Consider the following 22074-nt stretch of genomic DNA (forward strand, 5'->3'; position numbering starts at 1 on the left):
TAACAATCACTTAGCCCTGAGTTAAGATTCCTCCATATGCTTGATTGAAATGTTAAATGTCTTTAAAAATAAAAATCATGCATACAAATTAATTTTATTTTTAATACTTCCTCAATTATTCAAAATTTCAAGGGGTTAATCACTGTATTTTGAAAATAATTAGGATGGGTGCATATTCATAGAATTTTTAAATTTTTATATTAGAAATAAAATCATGATTATTTGTCAGGATAAATGTTTAAGTGGTTCAAAAAATTTATAAAGCAATGACTAAAATTCAAAATAAATCTTAGCTGTTTAACAGATGTATTCATAAGTGTAGAAGAGTTGAGTAAGAAAATGAAAAGGAATAATTTTAGTAAATTCTTTTAGGGTTAGCAGTGGTAAAGGTCATGCTAATGACTTTAAAAAGGTGTGAACTTTATACATGAATCAAATATTAAACATATATGAAATTTATATTACATAAAATATCAATCATATATTTTAAGAATGGCGATTTAGTCTAGGGATTTAGTTGCTTAGGTATTGAAGGATTGAAGAGCCAACCTTGAATAATAAGGTAACCCAGAGTGGAGGTCTATGGCCAGCAGTTGCCCCCTCGGTGTATGGAGTCACAGAAGGGGAGGAAAACAAGAAGCTCTGGAGTTCTATTGCACAGCCTGTTGACTTAGGTGACAACAATACACCATCCATTTAAAAAAGTTAAAAGAAATGCTTCTGAAAGTCTGCATCCAAAAGAGTTGATAAATGTCCCAGAAGATAAATATATTTAACCTGTTTTAGACATTACACAGTGTATCGAAATTATATAGTACCTCACTAATAAACGAACTTACACTTTTGTCTATCAGTTAAAATTTACAAAATCAATGAAAATTGAAATAATAAATGGAGGGATTGAAAGGAGAGAAACTTCGATGCTCTTGTGCAAGGGCTAGGGGTAGTATTGGACTCAGAACCGCATGGATGGGGTTGTCCACCTTTTGCTGATTTTTCTCTCTCTCCTCCTTCCCTTCTTTCCCATTCTTCTTCCCTCCCTTCCTCTTTCTCTCCCTCCCTCCCTCCCTCTCTCCCTCTCTCTCTTTCTTTCTTTTTTTCTTTCTTCCTTCCTTCCTTCCTTCCTTCCTTCCTTCCTTCCTTTCTTCCTTTCTTTATTTCCAGGAATTGATCCAGAAGCACTGAATCACAGAGCACATCCCCAGCCCTTTTTAGCTTTTTTCTGTTGTCATTGTTATTTAGGGATGGAGGCAGGGAGACTGGGTCTCACTAAGTTGTTATGGCCTCACTGATTGTTGAGGCTGGCTTTGAACTTGCGATCTTCCTGCCTTGGCCTCCCTAGCTGCTGGGATTTACAGCAACACTTTGTTGGTGTTTCGAACTAAATGCTGGGAGGCTCAAGTAAACCTGGAAGTGTAAGAGATGTTAGAGGCTAGAACCAACAGCTAGTAGTAGAGACAGGTGTCTTTGCTGAGCCAGAGAGCCATGGTAGGGCAGACAGCTAAATTATCCTACAGAAGATGTGATAAAGAGCATCAAGATGATTTTCAGACATTCAGTTACTTGGTCAACAACAGTTTCATTTTCTCTCTGAGTTACTGTCTATTCTTTTTAGTGAAGATACATGATTCCCCACTATTAAAACACTGTAAGGGGCTGGAGTTGTGGCTCAGTGGTAGAGTGCTTGGCTGTCATACTCAACATCACATATAAATAAATAAAATACAAAAAGATCAATTGTCAACTAAAATAATTTAAAACAAACAAACAAACAACAACAACAACAACAACAAAAAAGCAACTATAAGCCAAACCATCACTATTGAAATTCAATAGTTATTTCAGCCCCTCGGTTTTTTACATCTTGTATGTGGGCAAACAGCAATTGTGTGAGCCTTTATGATTTTACTAGGATTAGGTTTCTGTATACCTAACGTTAATTTTCAGGAAGTTATATAGGTGTACATCCACTAATATAATGAAATTCTAATGCATTTATTTTAAGGGCATACTGTGTATTAATGTGTACTCAATTTTTGATCCATAGTATCATGAGGATGATGACTTTCCAAAAAAGGTCAATGATTCTTACTTAGATATCTGGGATAGGTGATGTGGGTACAAATACAAAAAAAGAGGAAAGTCTACTTCAGTGCATCTTTAGGAGGGTTCCTATGTGTACTCTATTCCAAATAAGCCAAAACATAGCATACTCACAAAGTGGTCCATGGTAACATTCAGCTTGCAATTCCTGACTCATTCATGCATTGACCTAAAATATTTCCTTTCAAAAAAATGTTTTTAAATAATTTGAGGCAGATTGAGTTTGAGGTATGTTTATAATTAAAGTTTTTAAATACTATTTGATCTCACTTCTACATTGTATAACATAAATGTACCTTTATGTATTATCATGCCAATAATAAATAACTAGGAATCCTTCAGATATTTGAAAAATTCTAATAAGAGGAAATATCCAGTAAATTTACTTAAGTAAAAAAAAAAAAAAAACCAACTATCAAAGTGTTTTCCAGAAGTAGAACTGGAGCAACTTATTTACTTGGAGAAATTATAGCAGAATGTAGAGATAGCCACTTATCATGGTAAGGTTTTATCTTTTATTTTTTCCACAACAGTGGGATATAGGGGCTGGGGATATAGCTCAGCTGATAGAGTGCTTGCATCGAAGGCCCTGGGTTCAATCCCCAGTACCACAAAAAAAAAAAAAAAAAAAAGGGATATAAAACACACATAAGTCTTTTTATTATAACACAGATTTCTTACAGAGAAAACGATTAAACAATATCAATCACAGTTTATAAAGCATTATGCATTTATAACATAACATAATTGATAACATGCACAGGAGATTGTAGAAAGTATTTTACATTGCATTGTGACAATCTTAAAGCAGTGATTATAGGAGACAGCATATAGTGCCTCTCAGAGCTGCTTGATCTCGGCTATTGTCAATTTACATTCATCGAGGACATGTTGGCAGGCTAAATCAACCATGCAGAATTTTCATCATCAAAGGTGCTAAACACTACAATCAAGGTTTTTTCTAGCCTTACATGGAGAGATTGGTTTTTAAACACTCACCAATACAACACCATTTAAAATGCAATAGAAAATTCAGAACCCATAATTTAAAACATTTTCTTGCTTAGAAGAACATGTTGTTTTGATTTTTTTCTTGTTGTAAATGAAAAAGCAAGAAAAAAAAAAATCAAACATCTTAAACTCAGTTCCAGAAATGATTTTACCGTTTCTGATATTTGAATGTATCAAATCTTTTGTGTTTGTTTTGGGGTACCAGTATCAATGCACATTTAAATTTTATTATGAATTTCCACCAAATATTCTCTGTCCACATTTATGTAAGTTTCCTGCTTTTCACCTTTCAAGATGAATGATAAATTGTATCTCCTAGTGAACCAAGTCACTGTTCAGTTAATGTAATCTCTGCTTAAGATCAAATAGGCACTGATCCTTTTCCAGATTTTGTTTTATTACTGTCAGCTGGGTCATACATTTTTCTGAGGTGAAAGAAAAAAACCAACAACCAGTTGAAATATTTTGAAAGATAATGTTCTGGAAGGTAGCAATTCACTGTTGAAAACCACAGTGAGATTGCTGACAAAATATCAAGTTTAGGTCAATGAAAAACAATTTGTTTCCTCCTCCCTGACATTATTCTTCTGAATGGTGAATAGATGTGAAAAAGTAAAAAGAATGCTTTGTCCTTATATTAAAAGAAATAAAACTTTCTTTTCAGCATCTTCTAAGTATTGAATATTTATGTAAATGAAGTAGAGTTGAAGGTAATTGCAGATATTATTTTTTGTTTACTTATTTATTTCTATCAGGGATTGAACCCAGGGATGCTTTAACACTAAGCTACATCCCCAGCCTTTTTATTTTTTTATTTTGAGACAATTTCACTAAGTTGTTTCAGGCCTTGCTAAACTGCTGAAATTAGGCCTGGAGCTTTAGAGTGGCGTGGATTAGAGTCATGTACCACCACACCTGGACAGAAATGTTTTATTTTAATAAGAGCTGTATTTAGAAAAAAAGTTGCAGATAATTAGGGGGATCGCTGAATAGAATTGTTGTTTCTTGAAGCAACTGAATCGTACATACATGCATCCCCACACCACAAACACCCACAAGCATGTCTTACCTCAATTTTCATGAATTTTAAACATTTTAAATATCCACTTAGATATTAAGCAGAAGCAAAAAGAAAATAAAAGGTCTTTAGAACTTGTCTTAATAATTTCCAATGACTTTGAGTTTTAAAAACTTCTGTAAGACAGATAATTTTAGAATTATGTTTCAGATTGTTGAGGAAGAAAAAATTGTGATTCTGTTTTTCATAAAGCTGTTAATAGAAAGATGGTTACTGTGCAAGATGTTATAAAAGAAAGATGCTGAGTTCAGAGTGGACACATATAAAAACAAAAACAAACACCAAACATATATTACTGATGGTCCTAAAATGTAATAGAATTCCATTTTGGGATATTTTCATCTATTAAAACAGGTGTAATAAACCTCTGTGAGGAAATACAAGTACTCTCTTTATGAATTAAGCACATACCTAGAAAATCTACAGTTGCTGTAATTTACACAGCTATCAATTCCTTGAGACATTAGGATTAGGCAACTAAGAAAAATCAAGTACAAAAGAGAACTAAAATTGAAAAAGAGAAACACTGAACTGACCAGAGAAAAGACAATTGAGAAGCATCAAATAATTTAAAGATTACAAAATATTTAAAAACCTGAGTAAATATACTCAGATGTTTGCAAGAAGGTATTTCATTCATTTAATCTATGTACACAGCAAAAGAAGACATAATGATGTACCTCAAAACAAAACTGAATAAAGTACTAAAATGTAGATCAATCTCTATCCAGAGGTAGAAAATACACCCACCGCCCAAAGAATGAATGTACATTTCAGAAAAACAAGAGAGAGAGAGGGGTAAATTTCCTTTGAGATCATAAAGAAAATATGGTAGGGGTAATAATTGACTAAATAAAAGTCAATAACCGTAGAAAATTAACCAAAAGAAATAGCATGAAATTTCAGAAATACAAAAATCATGTCCAATACAATTCCAGTTAGGTGGATTCACCTGTTAATTTCATACTTCTAGCAAACAGATAAGAATTTTAAAATAATACAATATGTATCACAAAGAGAACCAGAGGAAGATCGTATTTTTGCATCAATAATGAATGATAAAAAAGTTACATGTAAATTGCTTTTAAGGACTTGAGTGTAAATACTCTAAAATGAATATATACACATAATCTAGGGTGCAGATGGAAATTTTAGGCAAGTTGATGACTGACACCTACTTGCAGAAATTTGAGAATTTATTCCGGAAGAACATGAACGTATCATTAGAAAGAGGAAATATGATGTCCAGCTAAAAGTACATTAAAACTGATGAAAACAAACAAATGAAAAAAACAAAAGAATAAAAATAGTGAAATAGAGAAGTGGATCATCAGGTTGACAGCTGTGAGGCAAACCACAGAGGAACAGTTCCCTGTAGAAACGGGTAAGTGTCAGGAATGAAGAAAAGAAAGAAAAAAGCAAAGAGAGGTGACACTATCCACTCAACAGGAGAAATTTTGATTGATAGCATCCAAACATACTGAAGATATTAGAGGGGATCAATTCAAAGAAAAAGGAAGACAAAGAGAAGTGTCTGGAAATAGTAATTGTCACCACTATCCAAATGCTCTTATAGAATAATTTTTGATACTTCTAGCAAAGCGTGCTCAGCAGTATTTCAAACAAATGATGAAGAATTTTGATACATGATTAGGAATTTCTCATGTGTGTTCCTAAAGGACATGGCATAGTTTAACTAAAAAATAAGGTAATTAGCAGGACATGGTACCACCGGTCTGTAACCTTAGCTAGTCCAGAGTCCTAGGCAGGAAGATCACAAGTTCAAGGTCAGCCTGGGCAACACAGGGAGACCCAACATCCAAAAGCAAAAAAGGTCTGGGGATGTAGAGCACCCCTGGTTTCTCTCCTTAATACTGTCAAAAATAAAAATGTAATCAAAACATACTTGGCTCAGAGTAAACAGTATTTATATAGTAATGAACATGTTAATATTTTTTTATTTTCATGATAAAATCACAGAAAAATTTAATAACAAATTCATGAAATATTGGAATCTAAAGATAATAATAATATAAATACAAATACCTTTTACTACATTTAGCATAGGAGAGTATAAAGAGGAAACTGTAAGCTATTATGTGTATTATGTGAATATGGAGATTCAGATACCTTAAACAAATTCAATTAAACTAAAAAAGTTGTTAAATATGTTATCTAAATTTATATAAATAAAATCAATTGAATATTAAGATTTATTACGCCCTCCCTTCTTTTCTTTTGGTATTGGGGATTGAACCCAGGTAACTACTACTGAGCTTTATCCCTTACACTTTTTAATTTTTATTTTGTGACAAGGTCTTGCTATGTTTCTTGGATTTGAAATTTCAATCCTTTTGCTTCAACCTCCTAGTAGCTGGGATTACTGGTGTGTGCGCCAATGAACTGGGCTTCTTACATTGTTTAATGTGTTCTTATATTAAAAATTGTCAAGTAAGTGGTGTCAAGTGCTAAAATAGTAAATAGTGTCAAAATCTGATAATAAATAACAGCATCAATAAAGTGTATATTTTAGTCAGGTTTTTTTTTTTTTTTTTTTTTTTTTTCTGATGTGACCAAAAAGACTAACAATAATTTTAAAGAAGGAGAAGTTTACTTGGGGACTTGTGGCTTCAGAGGTCTCAGTCCATAGACAGCAGGCTCACGGCACCAGCAAGCAGAGAGCAGAACTCTGCTCAACAAAGACAAAATATATACCCCAAAGGCATGCCTCCAATGACCCACCTCCTCCAGCCAGCCCTTCCTGCCTACAGACATGACGGATTATGTTATTTTTCTTATAACCCAATCATTTCACCTCTAACTTTCCTTGCATTGATTCACACATGAGCTTTTGGGGAACACTTTGTATCTAAACCATAATGGTATATTAATTAGGTAGGATTATGTGGATAGTTACAAAAAGAATTAAAACTGACATAGTTTAAGAGTGTCAAGAAAAGTAGGACTGGAGAAAAAAAGGTAGAGATAGGATATTGCTTTTCTTTAGAAGGTAATCTGCACTATTTTTCTGTTACATGAACATGAATTGCTCGGTCACATTGGAAAAGATGTAAGTAACATTACACATAAAGACCATAAGATTTATCAATGAGTCCTTATGAAATACTATCTTTGTAAGACCAACTGCGTCTGCTTGTTTATCCTATATAACATGCGATTTTCCTGACTGTATGTAAAAATAAATGCTTGGTACAAGAGAAAGTTATGATCATGTTCCCTGAAATTAATTCCAATCCTTAGACTGCTTGCACATTTGTCCTGTAAATTTGACTCTGCTAATCCCTTTTCAAAAGTCCTCTTAGGACAACCATTAAAGATATTTTTACTTCAGAATAAAAAAAGGCTTTACTGTGACCATTTGATGGAATAAGTTTTAACATTTTTCTTCATCGTTTTTCTTCCAATTAATGTATAAGTCTAAAATAACTCCATGCTTTGTTTTTACACATATGAGCAGAACATCTATGAGAAAAATACTTTTAAAATAGAGAGATTCAAAGAATTATATCCAAGAATATGTAGTCTTAACACATTAAAAAGTTTAATATTTTTAAACACCTGCTTTACTTTTGTTGAAGGAAATGAACAACGATTGAATGATGTCTACATAAATATTAATATAAGAGACAGTACTGTTTTTGAAAGTTAATGTCAGCCAAAAAGGGCAAGGAAGCTTCTTAGAGAGCTTAACTCAAAAATAGCACTGTCAAAGCTGTTACATCCTTGTTAAATTGAAAATTATAAAATTAAGCCTTTTTGCTATGAGTTAGAAGTTAAATAAAATTTAATCATATTTCTATTTAGCATTAACAGTTATATTCTTGAAAAATTTTACAGCTAGCTCTAATCTATACAGTTCTTTGTTCATTCTTTTCCCAAATATATATTGAGTTTTGAACTAATTTTCAAAGATTTTCTCTTGACAACTTATTAACAAATGAAAAGAAGTCCCTCCAAATGCCCTACAATACTCTCTGAGCCTGGACACAGTCTATCAATAAAATATTATTCTCACAAGTCCCATAAGGGGTTTGTTCATCAATTCATTTCCAATTATAGTTAATAGAAACCTAAAACTGATAGAATTAGAAAATAGAGCTTGTTGAAGAATCAAAGCCTCTGATTCAATAAATACTGAAATAAAATCATAGTGTGCTAAAGTGGGTTAAAGTGTTTGGGCAGAGGTATTATTAGGGTATAAATAATATGAGATAAATTTTATATTTACTCATATTTGTCCAATAATTATGCATACATAGGTAACTAATGAAAAATCTCAGTGCATGATAACAGAATATTTCCGAACCTGATTTAAGTTGTATAAATGTGTTCACTTTTGTATTTATTTACATGGCCAAAGACCACCATAAAACATTATGTAATCATCCTTCTATTAAAGAATGTACTATACTTCATCTCTGTGTTTCTCTCCTTTAATCCTTTAATACCAGTCTAACCATGAAGACAATATTTTTAAGGAACACAAAATGTGTGGAAATTATAGATCACACCTAACCAGTATTCCCCAAATTACTCAAATTGTTAAATACAGGAAAAGTGTGAGAAATTGCCATGCCAAGAAGAGTTAAAGAATATGTTACTGCTCACTGTAATATGGTAGAGAAGAGATCCTAGAATAGAAAGAGGATTTTAGGTAAAACTAAGGAAATTCTAAGCAGCATAATCTCCCATTAACACTGTATTGCCACTGGTCAGTTAATTGTGACAAATGTACCATGGTAATTCAAAGTATTAACAACAGGGGGAAGTGGGTGTGAGCACACTGTATTGACAAGCTTTTGAAAATGGAAAAGCATGCTAATATTTCAAGTTATTTAAATATTTTCTTTAAAAACAAATTAAAATACAAAGTAAAAAAAATCGAGAGAAAAGGGAGTACCATGTTACTTCAGGTCATGTCTTCTGTCCTTCAAGACCATGTAAGATCTCTTTTAAGAGAAGTTTTTAATTCTTATTTAAGGAATCACTGGTTTTGAAGACGTGCAATGGTAAAATCGTCAAAATTCATAATCTGAATTGGAAAAGAGTATAATAATATCATCTATCACTTGACTTCTTATGCATATTAAATGAAAAGCAACTGTGTAATGACTAACAAATCATAATTACTCCATACATGTTACCTACTATGACTAATAAAATTAAAAAATAGCAATTATGGTGAAATTATGGGTCTAAAAAAATTAAAGAATAGCAATTTTCCCAGTAATTTAAACTGAATAGAATATTTTAATGTGCAGATTATTCTAGACCTCGAAAATAAAATATGCAGTTTAAAACATTCATAAGTATTTCCTAGTGTTCTTCTGGGTACTAGCCTCACCAAATATAGGTGTGATATTAAAAAAAAAGACAAGTCATATGATCCAATACACAAAATTAAATCAATTGCTATAGATCTTATTAAAGTCTGTAAAAAGATGTGTAGACTTTAATATATATATATATATATATATATATATATATATATATATATATATATTTAATCAGGGTCACCATACAAACCATGTCAGAAATGACAATTTATGTAAACCTACAAATATGAGTGGACAATAGGAGTGACTGTGAATTTTCAAAATGTAAATGATTCTTTTTCTATAAGATGACACAGGTTACTGCTGATCTTTAAGAAGACCCTTCAGAAATTTTGAATTACAGTCAAATTTTATGTTAATGTTTGCCAACATAAAAATATATGCAATCTTAAATTCTTAAATATAGAGACATAAATTTTTTTCATTTTTTCAAGCTGTGTATTACACTCAATTCATTTCAACAGTTATTTTAGAATTAATTAACTGCTTTTGAATTGAGTATAAACAACTTGATAAACAATTACCAAAATCTGTTTTCAACATTATAAATGTGAGTTTTTAGATAATAAATGCAACCAAATATTATTACATCTAAATATGACCAATATTACCATATCTAAACTTGCCATAAGGTAGAAGTTAAGGGAAAGAAATGAAAAACTTGATGAACACACAAGAACACACAACATAATGAATAAAATAAATGATAACTGGATTATTTGAAACTTCATTTCTGAACGTGTGTTCCTGGCCCATGAGAGAGTCATCCCTCTTCTAGGACACAGCCTGGTCATTCCTATTCATTCTGCTTTCTTGGTAATATTATAAAAATATACTCAATTCTTTCAAGTAGCATATTTTGTTGACCTGTCTGATGAATTAGCTTTTAATTTTGGTAGTATTCTAGAATTATTTAATAATTTGATGACATCTGTTACCCATATAACTATACAAGGACACAAGGTTCCATCAACAACACAAGGCTCAGCTTGAGCTCACAGTTTCAAATCATTCCCCAAAACCAAAGCATAGTTTGCTGTCCCAGGCTTTATTTATTTCAGAAATTTAGCACAAAAGGACTTTTCTCATTTGTTCAGCAAAAAAGGAATTTTTTATTTTAAGTATGAATTCAAATAATAGGTAAGTTTTTCATTAAGGTATTAGAAAACTGTAACAAAAGAATAAAAAGATTGGTGTAGAAAAACAAAGGCAAATATATATTATTTTGTTATATAGTTTACAAGCTCTATCTTAAATATTCATGTTGTTTTAAAAACAAAAGTGAATAGAAGAATGAATTATGATTTATTTACATAAACAAAATATTAAAATCATACAAAATTAAATTTTAATGAAAAGAGTCATTAAAAAATGTGTAGATGTGGGCTAAGGTTGTGACTCAGTGGTAGAGCGCTTGCCTCACATGTGTGAGGCACTGGGTTCCATTCTCAGCATCACATAGAAATAAATAAATAAAGGTCCATCAACAACTAAAAAAATTAAAAAAAAAATAAAATGTAGACATACCTGGGATTAGAAAGTATCTTACAAAGTATTTAATTGGGTTATCTTATTTTACAGATGAACACAAATGCAATTGTAAGGTTAATCATATTCCCTAAAGTCACATAACTAACAAAGTGTAGCCAATATCATGGCGTGTTTACTTTTACAATCTTAATTTTAAAACCCTCAGTTTTCCAAAATATTTGTTTAGTTTGTAATATATAAGCATCTAATGCGTTTCATAGATAAGTATTATTAAACAAATAATAAATACAGTTAAAATGGTTTGCAAATAAGTGTAATGAACATTTAACATGAACCAAAAACTGTACAAGACACAAAGGGCACCATAAAGTCAAAATAATACCTGCCATGCTTGTGCTTTAAACCAGTGGCAGAAACAGAAAAGTTCAAATGGCTGTTAAAAACCAGTGTCATCAGGATTACGATCTTCATGTTATAAGAAGAACTGAGATTTATAGGAAGGGGAAATATCCCTTACAGAAATTGTTCAAATAAAAACCTTTGGAAACTGATGTCTAAACTAAAAATCAATTCAATGCAATTCCAATTAAAATCCCAATGATGTACCTTGCAGAAATAGAGCAAGCAATTATGAAATTCATCTGGAAGAATAAAAAACCTAGAATAGCTAAAGCAATCCTCAGTAGCAAGAGCGAAGCAGGGGGTATTGCAATACCAGATCTTCAACTGTACTACAAAGCAATACTAACAAAAACGGCATGGTATTGGTACCAAAATAGACAGGTAGATCAATGGTACAGAATAGAGGACATGGACACAAACCCAAATAAATACAATTTTCTCATACTAGACAAAGGTTCCAAAAATATGCAATGGAGAAAAGATAGCCTCTTCAACAAATGGTGCTGGGAAAACTGGAAAACTATATGCAATAGAATGAAATTAAACCCCTATCTCTCACCCTACACAAAACTCAACTCAAAATGGATCAAGGACCTCGGAATCAGACCAGAGACCCTGCATCTTATAGAAGAAAAAGTAGGTACAAATCTTCAACTTGTTGGCTTAGGATCAGACTTCCTTAACAGGACTCCCATAGCACAAGAAATAAAAGCAAGAATCAACAACTGGGATAGATTCAAACTAAAAAGCTTTCTCTCAGCAAAGGAAACTATCAGAAATGTGAAGAGAGAGCCTACAGAGTGGGAGAATATTTTTGCCAACCATACCTCAGATAGAGCGCTAATTTCCAGAATCTATAAAGAACTCAAAAAACTGCACGAAGAATACAAATAATCCAATCAACAAATGGGCTAAGGAAATGAACAGACAGTTCACAGAAGATGTACAAGTAATCAACAGATATATGAAAAAATGTTCAACATCCCTAGTAATAAGGGAAATGCAAATCAAAACCACCCTAAGATTTCATCTCACCCCAATTAGAATGGCGATTATCAAGAATACAAGCAACAATAGGTGTTGGCGAGGATGTGGTGAAAAAGGAACACTCATACATTGCTGGTGGGGTTGCAAATTAGTGCAGCCACTCTGGAAAGCAGTGTGGAGATTCCTCAGAAAGCTTGGAATGGAAACACCATTTGACCCAGCTATCCCACTCCTTGGCCTATACCCAAAGGACTTAAAATCAGCATACTACAGAGATACAGCCACATCAATGTTCATTGCTGCTCAATTCACCATAGCCAGATTGTGGAACCAACCTAGATGCCCTTCAGTTGATGAATGGATAAAGAAACTGTGGCATATTTATACAATGGAATATTACTCCGCAATGAAGAATGATAAAATTATGGCATTTGTAGGCAAATGGACGAAATTGCAGAATATCATGCTAAGTGAGATAAGCCAATCTCAAAAAACTAAAGGACGAATGATCTCGCTGATAAGCGGATGAGGACATATAATGGGGGTTGGGAGGGGTTAGCATTAGGTTTAGGGTTAGGTTTAGAGTTAGGCTAAGGAGAGCGGTAAGAATGAAGGAAAGAAGGACTGTATAGAGGGAAAAGAGGGGTGGGAGGGGTGGGGGGGAAGGGAAAAAAATAAACATCATTACCCTATGTAAACGTTAAAAATAAATAAATAAACAAAAAAAAATGCATTGGTGTCTTTTCATGTGACTGAGTCTCTTAATACCTCTTCTTTCATTTCATTCTCTTTTTTCAGGCATACCCAATCTTAGTGAATATAGCATCGCCTTCAGGAGAGAAAGTGGTGGCAATACAGAATGCATTATTTTGTATAAAACTTATTTATTTCTTTCATTATTGCTAGTGTGCAATTATAAGTAATAAGAATTTATATATTAACTGTACAAACGCATTGCACAACACATTATTATTTATTGCAGAACACCACTAACTCAGGAAAAGATGAAAAAATTACTGTTTGGTCTCAATAGGTAATAACTAAGTTATCTTCCACAGAATAAGCTTGAATATATGAAAAATTTGAGCTGCATTAAACCTTTGTTTTATAATTTTAAAAGGCTATGCAGAACATAGTAAAATTCAGGTATTATAATTTAAGTAGATGAGAAATTAGACTGTAAGTAAAATATACTTGCAGCAAAATATTTTATGACCACCATCTCATTTTCATGAAGTGGCTATGTCTTCTTTGATTTACTAAATTTGTATTTTCACTTCAGTCTTGGATTTCAAGCTCTAAGAACTTATCTAAAAAGTTTATAGAATTCTAGTATGAGTTCCTTTATACTTAAAAAAATATGTAATTATGCACTTTCTAGATTGCTACAAGTGGAATTTCTCAAAATTTCATAAGATATAACATGATTTGATTTTATTCACTTAATATGTAGCAAAAAAGATAAAAAGAAATAAAAAAGTAAATTGGCTCAATTTGTGTACTTGGGAGAACAAGGATGGAATTCTTAGGAGTGACTAGTATCAATATTGAACAAAAGTGACTTTAAAGAATATGCTCAGTAGTATTAAAATAGATTTAATTAAAATGACAAATGTCTTTAACCTCACAGTATCTTATATAAACAGTATCTTGCATAGAAACAAGTTTTATTTAAGAATGTTTTAAATTAAACAAATGATACAATCTTCAGCTTACATCAAAATTTAACAAGAAACTAGGCTAATCACAGGAGATAACCCATGGTTTAAAATATAAATTATTTTAGTCAGTATTTTTTGTTGCTGTAACTAAAAGATCTGACAATGACAATTTTAGAGGAGGAAAAGTTTATTTGGTGCTCACAGTTTCAGAGCACCAGTTAAGAGGTCTCAGTCCATAGAGGGCAAACTCCATTACTGGGGTCACAGTGAGATAGAACATCATGGGGGAAGAAAGTGGTGGAAGAAAGCAGCTCGGGATGTGAGAATCAAGAAGCAGAGAGATATTTCCTCTTAGAAAGAACAAAATACAAGCCCCAAAGGCATGACCCACCTCCTCCAACCATACACACCTGCTGATAGTTACCACCCAGTTAATACATTTGAGCAGATTAACACACTGATTATGTTAATTGCATTATTTCACTCTAAATTTGTTGCATTGTCTCACCCATAATAATAATGAATTGTAATGAAATCTGTAGAACTTTTCAAATTAACTTACCTCAAGTTAGAGTATTTTTTAAGCACGCAATCTTGTTATTATAAAGAAGGTATGTGCTCTGTCCTTAAAGAAACATGCCCTCTAAGAAAAAAAAAAAAATGATTATGATTAGGTCAAAAAAAGAAGAAGAAAACTTGTCAATATTGACTACATATTCCCTCTCTCTTCCTCCTTCTTCCCCCTCCAATATATGCCTTTCTCTGTCTGTGCGTGTATGTATATATTTTTGTGTGTTTATATATACACACACACAGGAATTTACTTGACATTTATATATAAAATCTGTGGGTGTTCCTTACTTCAAGCTTAAGTTACCTTTTAAGATATATAAAAAAAATGAGAATATTTTACTATACATTAAAGAGCTAACTAATGGTATGTATAGTTTATATAGGGACTATTGTCTTTTAAATACCAGAGAACAACCTACAAATGATTTCTAAATTAACTTTGCTTCTAAAGATACATGAGAATTATAATCAATATCTATGTAAATAAAATCTGGTTCATTCAACCATTATTGACTGAAAATTAGCCCAGTATAATTACAATGTTATCAGTAATATTCACATATTTTGCATCACATCTAAATCAAGCATATCAACTAGAAGCATATAGAATAAACATACTAATATAGTTGTGATTTTTATCTTGTGCCCTTTAACTCTAGAGTTCTCACAGTTGATTTAGAAAAAAATATTTAGAGGGTACACAAGGAAGTGAAAAGAGAAATGGCTTAATCCAGGCTACCAAAGCCAGTTTGACCCAGAGAGAGAGAGAGAGAGAGAGAGAGAGAGAGAGAGAGAGAGAGAGAGAGAGAGAGAAACATATATGGGGAGAGGGAGAGAGAAAGATTTTTAAGGAACTGGCTCATTGATTATGGAACCCAAAAAACTCAATTTGTAGAGCAGTATGACAGGGTAGAAATTCAGACTGTCAGTGTATTACACAAGAATCACCCAGATTTTGGAGGGTAGCCTGTTTTACTCAAAGTCTAGTGATTTAAATATTAATCTCATCTACATACACCTTCAAAACAGTATCTACACTGGTGTTTGACCAAACGGTTGGGCAAGATATCCTAGGTAAGTTGACATGTAAAAGTTACCAGGAATATCCTAGTATGTGAAAATTATTTTCCAATTTAGTAAAGAAGATTCCAACTTTATTTTCAGATGCATAAATTAGCAATTATTTTTACTTTCAACTTACCACCTAATGTAGTGTAAATGAAAATAAATATCAATGTTAATATTGAATTTATAGTACAAGTATTCAGTAAGAATCAGTAATATCTTTAGAAAAAATTCAGTAATATTTCTGGAAAAAATATTTAGAGGGTACACAAGGAGGTGAAAAGAGAAATGGCCTAATCCAGGCTACCAAGGCCAGTTTGACCCAGAACACCTCAGTTTCAATCACATACATTGTACTTCTTCTCCACAGTTCTTTTGCTACAAACTATTTTACTGAAACTTCTTTTCTCATCTATTGACATTTAAATTGGATTAATATTTTATTTGTTCTTTTTAGATATACATGACAGTAGAGTGTGTTTTGACATATTACACATACAAGCGGTAAAACTTATCCTAATTTGGATCCCATTCTTGCGATTGAACATGATACAGAGTTTCACTGGTGGCATATTCATATATGAACATAGGAAAGCTATGTCCAATTCATTCTACTGTCTTTTCTATTCCCATCCTCCCTCCCTTCCTTCATTCCCCTTTGTCCAAACCACTAAACTATTCACCACCCCTTGTTGTGTGTTAGCATCTGCATATCAGTGAAATCATTCAGGCTTTCTTTTTTTTTTTTAAATTGTCTTAATTTCATTTAACATGATAGTGTCTAGATACATACATTTATTGGCAAAAGTCAAAAGTCATTCTCTTTATGACTAATATTCCTTTGTGTGTATATATATATACCACAATTTAACATCCTTTGGGTATATACTGAGGAATGGGATAACTCCATCAAATGGTGGTTCCATTCCGGTTTTCTGAGGAATCTCCATAATGCTTTACAGAGTAGTTGCACCAATCTGCAGTATCACCAGCAATGTATGAGTGTCCCTTTTTCCCCACAACCTGACCAACATTTATTGTTACATGTATTCTTGATTACTACCCTTCTGAAAGGAGTGAGATGGAATCTCAGGGTAGTTTAATTTGCATTACTCTAATTGCTATAGATGTTGAACCAGAGACCCTGACCTATTAGAAGAAGAAGCAGGCCCAACTATCCATCTTGTCAGCTTAGGAACTGAGTTCCTCAACAAGACTCTTAAGGTGCAAGAATTAAAATCAAGAATCAATAAATGGGATGGTATCAAACTAAAAAGTTTCTTCACAGCAAAAGAAATAATCAAGAACATGGAGAAAGAGTCTACAGAATGGAAGAAAATCTTTGCCACCTGTACCTCCATCAGACAGACCATTAATGTCCAGGATATAAAAAGAATTGAAAAAACTTAACACCCAAAAACCAAATACCCTCTCAATAAATTGGCAAAGGAACCGAAGTCCCTTCACAGAAGATACATGAATGTTCAACAAGTATATGAAAAAATGTTCAACATTTCCAGTAATTACAGCAATGAAAATTTAATTAGATTAATCTTAAACAATTTCATCCTTCTACTTGGTACTTTATTTTCTAAATCAGAATAAAAAGTTTGCTTGCAAACTTCTAAAATCATGCACAGAAATACAAACTCAAGCTACAAATTATAGTGATGATGGCAATTACTTCCTATTGGTCTTTTATTTCACATTACATTAAATCATCAGTTAATTTGACAGATCAATTATCCATTAACAAAGGGGTGGAAGGAATCAGGTCACAAAGGAAAATAAACAAATCTTATAATTAAGATTAATTGTCTTTGGTAAAAATTAATCTAAAAATTGAATGTCTTGTAGAGGAAATATTAAAAATAGAAATCACACTATATTTGGTACAGTGAAAGAACAGTTTTAAGTAAACTGGAATTTTAGGACACATAACAATCACTATAAGATGACTTCATTTTTAATTATTGTGAAAGAATATAATTCAGAAATATGAAACATTCATGAACTTATATAATACACACATAATATCTGTTGGTTTCATTTCAAACTCAAACTTTTCTTTGAGATATGGAAAACAATGAGAAATATTTTTTATGAATCAGTGAACTAAGTTTACTTGGTATCCTTACACATAGTATAATATTTATGTTGATTAACATATATATAACTTAGGAAGCTGCAAGTTACAGTTAGCTATGTATGGTGTTGATACTTATGGGTATTGGTAAATGCTAGAAACAGGGTTTCATTGTCTTTTTTGATTGCCTAGATTTAAATTAGTTATAAAGATGAGTATTATATTCATTAAACAAAAATGTCATTGATTCTAGTCATTACATTTGATTAACAGAAAATTTTTAAATCATGTAAGAAAAATTTCTCCAGGAAAAAAGATCACACAGAGAAAGAGAGAGAGAGAGAGAGAGAGAGAGAGAGAGAGAGATACATGGGGAGAGGGAGAGAGAGAGATTTTTAAGGAACTGGCTCATTGATTATGGAACCCAAAAAACTCTCAATTTGTAGAGCAGTATGACAGGGTAGAAATTCAGACTGTCATTGTATTGCACAAGAATCACCCACATTTTGGAGGGTAGCCTGCTTTACTCAAAGTCTAGTGATTTAAATATTAATCTCATCTACATACACCTTCAAAACAATATCTACACTGGTGTTTGACCAAACGGTTGGGCAAGATATCCTAGGTAAGTTGACATGTAAAAGCTACCAGGAATATCCTAGTATGTGAAAATTATTTTCCAATTTAGTAAAGAAGATTCCAACTTTATTTTCAGATGCATAAATTAGAAAATATTTTTACTTTCAACTTACTACCTAATGTAGTGTAAATGAAAATAAATATCAATGTTAATATTGAATTTACAGTACACGTATTCAGTAAGAATCAACAAAACATTTCTTGGTAATCATATGACTGTATGGAATTTACAGTAATTGTGTATTTTATTTTATTTATTTATTTATTTTTGCAGGTGTACCAGGGATTGAACTCAGGGGCACTCAACCACTGAGTCACATCCCCAGCCCTGTTTATATTTTACTTAGAGACAGGGTCTCACAGAGTTGCTTAGCACCTTGCTGTTGCTGAGGCTGACTTTGAACTCTTGATCCTTTTGCCTTAGCCTCCTAAGATATTGGTATTACAGGGGGTGTGCCATCATGCCCAGGTGTATTTCATTATTATGTATAAATTTTGTACCACATGTCCACTATATTGGTAAAACTAATAATAAATTTATATGTATTTAATAACAGATACAATATTTTTGAACTGGTTGTTAACATTTAGCAGCATTTCACTTGTTTACATATATGTGGGTGTATGGCCAATTATAGTCACTTTCATTACTGGAGGAGTAACATATAAATGGAAAGGGTAACTAATTAAACTTCAGAGTTTTGAGTAAATAGTGATTTCTTTTCCCCCACCCCACAGTCTCACAGGAAGGAATGAATGATCAACAAGTGGCTTGTCTAAAATGCTAAGTGATGTAAGAACACATCCTAAGCAGTATGGACACCAGGGCTTGTAACCTTGTTTGTGGTTGTTGAGGTTCAACAAAAATGAGAACTGAAGACTAAAAAAGATGAATCCAAGCAGGGTAAGACCCAGGACACCTAGAGATAAGAGTTGTCATTCTTCAAAGGGTTATAAAGATCTTGTAGGAACATGGATGAGAAGGTCAACATCATTAACAAGTCCTTTAACTTGGAGACTGTGGAGCACTGTTTAATTCAAGGAACGTCATGTGGCAAGCGAATCAATGGTACTTGTGGGTAACCTGATTCATTAAGAAAGGCAAACTGGGTCACATGGTGATTATGCATTTTTCTGCATGATTTTTGGGTAAGAGAAAAATCATTCAATTTTGTTGTTGTTATTGTTGTTGTTGTTTACTAAATACATACTATCTTAATTTCTTCCAAAGCTATCACAAAATACAGACTAGTGGCTTAGAAACAATTTTGTTTGTCATGATTCTAGAGGCTGAAAGTCCCATATCAGGGTCCCAACATGTTGAACAAATGTTGAGGGCCCTCTTGCAGGTTTCAGAGTGTTGATTTTTATTGTATCACCAAATGAGAGAGAACAGAGAACACCAAATTTTCTTATAATTTTTATAGGAGCACTAAACCTATTCATGCTGTCCTAACTGACTTCAAAAGTCCTCAGCTCCTAATGGCAAAATATGGGTGTCTAAGTTTTAAACATTTGAATTTTGTGTTCAAATAAGTTCAATCTCTTACCCCCATGTCTGCTGTATGTGGTTAGAGGTATGCACTCCCACTACTCGCCATTCAGGACCAAGGCACTGTGGGGTGTTGGGCTCTCTGTAGTTGTCATTAACAAAGGGTAGTTGCATTTCTCAAGGTCCTGTAGATTCCCTGGGGCAGCCCACAGTTAATGCTTATTCTATGTCGGAGTATAAAGTTCTAGTGCTCTTGTCTTAGGGTCAATTTGAAGAATATTTCAATTCTAGAACCTCTGGTATGGTTGGCTGAAAACTTCAAATTTCAATTTCTCTTTTATCTAATCTTTTGCACAAAATTGGTGGGCATTTTTATTTCTAAAAATCTACTACCAAATAAATTTGTGCACAAAAAACTGGGAGCCATTGAGTCTAGCTATTATGAACAATTTCTAGCAGATTTCTCTAGAAACCCTTTCTATAACCTATAGAAGCATGGTTTGTCTACTTAGCCAATACTATACAATTTTAAATAACAGTTCCAAGATTCCAAATTATTTAAAATAAGTATATGATCACTGTTTAATTTTTTATTAGATAAATAAGGACCTTACTAAGAAATTATTCCATAGACTATCTCACATCTGATCATTGATAAGTACACTTGCTATGTTTGTAAATTATATTTCTATACACACATTTCAATTTGGGATTAGATAAAAGCTCATTTTAAAAGCAAGCATTTTCAAAGTTCAATGCATAATACAATGATACTATTGATAGGAACTACTGAAATAGCTAAGAATGCAAAATTTGAAAATGGAAAGGAAACAATTTAAATGTATTTTGAGATTTATTTCAAAATTCAAGTTTTGTATGTGGTAATAAGAAATACATATTGTATATTCTTATGCATATTATCACCATACATTGCACAATCTATAGTGTAGTAAAACATTTTGCAAATTAAATGTACTTGTCAAAATTATAATTTCTATAAGTAGACTTTTATTTACTCATGCAAATAGCATTTACTAATAATATTTATCTCAGAGAATGTACACATAGAGGGATTTATTCTTCATTGGTCTTATTTTGTTTGCTCTGTTCTGAGATATTATCAAAGATGAATGGATTGCAGTTGTAAGCTCACTTAATACAAAAGGCCTTGAGAAAGTACTGCGGAATTAATTGGAGCAAGGTAGAGTTCATGCATATATGATTATGTCACAATGAACCCCACTATTATGTATAATACACTAATAAAACTTTTTTAAAGATTGCATTCAACAAATAATATTAACTATGTCATTTGGAGAAAAATATCTTTTTATATCTGTCTGAAAGTTGCATCCATCTTTAATATGCCAAACTATAAAATGTGTGTTTTCATATTTCAGCATTTATGCTTCCTCTATTCCTTAGACTGTTAACATTTTTCTTTGTAGATTTTATTTAACTAGTTGTTTCTTTACCAATATCTATAGATTTGTTGTTGGTCTTTTATTGGAAAGGGGAAAAATGGTCCAACTCACTTAAAAATACTAAACCAGATGCCCTATAACCTGCTGTTTAATATTGAATAGGTTACATATAGTGATCCACATGACATTTGAATTTAGCCATAGCTTATCAAAAGTCCTTTGGTGAGTTTACATTACAACAATTTTTCTAGACTGAATTATTTTCTAAGATAAATTCTGGCTAATTCCAGATTAATGTTTTGAAAAATGACATTTGCATGAGATTTGGAGTTAAGAGTAAGAAGCAATACACCCAGAAAATTGTAAGTTCTAATTAAACCTTGCAGATTGTAGTGTATTGTTATGAGTTCTAGTGTTTTGTTCCTTTTCCTACCCATAGTTTCTTCATAACTGCCAGAACAGCTGATCAATAGTGAATTCTCCACTTTTTCCCACTAATTTGTAAGGTATGATTACTAAAATGAATCCTTTATTTCATATCAAATGGTGTGTCTTCACTGAGCAAATCCTAACAGATATACTCACTCCCTTGACAATGTTTCTAAACACATGCTTCTAAAAAATGTGCTGTTAATCACACCCATGACTCCTGATCTAATTATATCATCTTCTCTTAACATCAAAGGATTTGCCAGTGATCCTTTC

Source organism: Sciurus carolinensis, chromosome 6 (genome assembly GCF_902686445.1).
Source record: "Sciurus carolinensis chromosome 6, mSciCar1.2, whole genome shotgun sequence".
Classification (NCBI taxonomy): domain Eukaryota; kingdom Metazoa; phylum Chordata; class Mammalia; order Rodentia; family Sciuridae; genus Sciurus; species Sciurus carolinensis.